General features: G+C 47.1%; 1 long non-coding RNA gene across 1 annotated transcript in view; it reads right to left on the bottom strand.

Moving 5' to 3' along the window:
• Positions 1–523: 523 nt before the first annotated feature.
• The window catches only part of LOC123522184, a 3073-nt gene continuing 412 nt past the window's right edge, over positions 524–3184 (bottom strand). Inside the window, exon 2 of the long non-coding RNA XR_006680465.1 lies at positions 524–833. This is a non-coding gene — a long non-coding RNA (uncharacterized LOC123522184). The remainder of the gene's footprint in view (positions 834–3184) is intronic.

Genomic DNA, 3184 nt, shown 5'->3' with positions numbered 1-3184 from the left:
CCTGCCTGGTTCCGCCAGCCACAGAAGCTCCTGGACATTCCTTGACCTCATGGACCAAAGCCACAGGGAGTCAGCATGGTACCAGGTGCTCTGAGCTGGCGTGGAGCCAAGGATGCAGACATAGCAAGGTGAGAGCACGTCACCTGCTGTTTGGGGAAGAGCAGAGTTGGGGCCCATGAAGGGTGCTGAACCAGACCGTGTCACCTGCACCCTAGTGTAAGGTCTCCCTGTGCCCCCACCCTGAGGTTGATCTCTCTGTACCAGGCTGGTGGGGTCGTTGCCATAGACCTTTTGGCCTGTTTTCAGCCTGGGAGGTGATAGGCCCGACCCGGATGAGGGGTCTGCCCTTGTAAGAATAGGGTGGTGGAAGGGAGAGAGTCTTCTCAGTATCAGCTTTTGGCTGATTCCTGTGAGGCCTCACCAGGCCAACTTTGTCACCGATTCTGACACCAGCACTCTCCTTGGCTCTGCTGGGCTTAAAAAGCCATGCCAATGGCCACACAATCTCAGACAATACTCACAATTATGACAGAAACAACCTGTTACAGTTCAGGATCTGGAACAAATTAGGATACAATTCTTCAGTCAGGTCAGTCTTTTCTCAGCCCAGGCAAGTGTAACATGGCTCTTTAGCTTCACCAGTAAGTGCCCAGAAGCACCCCACTCTGCCAGCAAGCCTCCAGCCTGAAGGTGCTCCCCTCTCTCGCTCCAGGGGCCGGGAGGCCTGCCTTGTCCTCTCAGACGACCTCCTGGCTCTGCTGCTGCTGCTTCTCACCATCTGGCTACCCCTGGAGGAGAACATCACACTGGGCAGGGAATCAGGGAAATCCACCCTATTTGAGAAGTAAGAGAGCGATGATTTTGAGTGTGATAGGCTTTGTGTCACCTTGTCTAGGCCATTGTTCTACGTGGTTTGATAGTGAAGACCTAGTAATCTGCCACGATGTGATCTAACACAGTGTGATCACTTGCATCATGGAATCTGCTATGAGCAGCCAATCAGTTATATGAAGATGAGTGTGGGAATGAACACCTGCAGAGAGCAGCCCTGAGCTGATGAATTGACAGGATGTTTCTGTGGGGGGTGGCCTGCACCCTCCTAAGTGGACACCGTGGGGAAGTTTACTTGATTCTTGCTCAGTTTGGATTATACATCTGGTTCATCAACCTCTGATTCTTCAGACTTGAACCAAGGGTCTGCCATATTGTCTCCGGACCCCGAGAGTCATCAGCAGCCTGCCACCTGGCCTGCTCATCCTAGATTTATTTGCCATTCATTGCCATGAGCCTGGTCTGGTGTCATTCGTCCCCTCAGCTACTCCAGTCAGGAGGAATGTCCAAGCTACTCTGACCCACAGACTTGGACTTGTCTGCTTCTACAACTGTGTGAGTCATTTCCTTGGCATGGATTTATACATATGCAGATATATATATATATATATATATATATATATACACACACACATGGGTTTATATATATGCAGATATATATATATATATATATGCTTATTTTAGCTTTACTGGTTTTGCTTCCCTGGAGAACCCAGCCTAAGACAATGAATATGGTGCAGGACCAGAAAACATTTGTTCTGTTGTTACTACAAGTCAGGGCTGGTTTAAAAAACATAGTTGATCTGTCTTCAAACAGCCTCCAAGTGAGACATTGTGGTGGTCACCTAATCTGGTGTCAATTTAAGGATTAAGAGTGTAGGGGTAGAGTCTAGGCTGTCAGTCTGGAGATAGCCAATGAGACTTCTGTGTGGGCATGGCCTTCCCCTGAGAATTCTGGGAAATCTGGTACTTCCTTCTTGGAAGTAGGAGACACTATTTCTCTCTTGAATCACTCCTTTAGAGACTCTCTACTGACAAGGCTGACTTCCTGCGAGGCATCCCTGAGGAGATAACACATGGATCTACCCTGATGCAGCCCTGGGAACTGGAATGGCCACGCAGAGACCCCTGCCAGCACTGAGATGCTTCTACCACCAAAGACTTTCCACCCACTGGCCTGTGATCTTCTACGTTCGGCATCATTGCATGTGTTTTGTGAGTCTGAAGAGGACTTTATAGACTGCTGTCGGACATATGGGCTAATATTGGACTTATGACCTTGGACTGGACTGGATTGGGATGTTTCCTTTTTCTTTTTTTGGGGGGCGGGGGATGTTTTCTTAATGTATAATTGCTATATATATGTGTGTGTGTATGTATACACATATACATACATATATATATGCACATACATATGTGTGTCTATGGATTTGTTTCTCTAGTCTACCCAGACTAACATAGGTATCAAGTAAGTGCACATCAGCCTGTGTGATCCAAGGACTGTGAGTAATAAAATCCATCCCTAACGCAGGGAACAGTATCAGAGCTCATATTGTGAACGCCTAGTTTACAAAACGTGGTGGACGAGAGTGGAAGCCCCAAATCCGTTTGCAGTATTCATGCATGAGTGACGCCTCTGACCAGTCAAGGGATGTCAACAGCCTTCCTGTCAGGCAGAGAGCATTGCAAAGTCCACGATGGCAGATGTAGCTAGGTGAAAATGTAATACCATCTCATTTGATTGCCCCTTTGACCCATTTTAAAGTTGTTTCCGTTTTTAATATTTTCTTTGCAGTGGAGGGTTTTCTGTATTTCATTTAGTCGTTGTTGTTGAAGTTCTTTGCTTGTTTGCTTGTTTCCTGTTTGTGTTTCATATGATTTTCTGTGCATAAAAGCCAGGGTACAAGGTCTATAGAGGCAGTAACTGGGTTGGTAACTGCCTAGGGACATGTCTGGGCAGATGCGGGGATGTGGGGACCCACAATAAATTCTGAAATTGGGTGACAATCGCACACATTTTCTGAATATGGTTGAATGATAACATTGTGTGGTATGTGAAAACCAAATCCAGACTCACTGCCTTCAAGCTTACGGCACCTGCCTCTGTGCCTTTCTGAGACTCCAACTCTTTATGTGAGCAGAAAGCCTCATCTTTCACCCACAGAGTGGCTGCTGGCTTCGAACTGCTGATTTTGTGGTTAGCAGCCCGATGTATAACCACTGTGCAACCAGGAATCCTATGATATGTGAAGCAGATACCAATAAAACTTAAGCTGGTCAGGAAATACGGTGGTGGGGCGTGATGCTCCTGAGTGTGTGTGTGTGTGTGTGTGTGTGTGTGTGTGTGTGTGTG

This window comes from Echinops telfairi, unplaced genomic scaffold (assembly GCF_000313985.2).
Source record: "Echinops telfairi isolate 266 unplaced genomic scaffold, ASM31398v2 ScPeMD7_3533;HRSCAF=4204_0, whole genome shotgun sequence".
Taxonomy (NCBI): Eukaryota; Metazoa; Chordata; class Mammalia; order Afrosoricida; family Tenrecidae; genus Echinops; species Echinops telfairi.
Note: the sequence above shows the minus strand (reverse complement) of the source record. Positions and strands in the feature narration are given on the sequence as shown.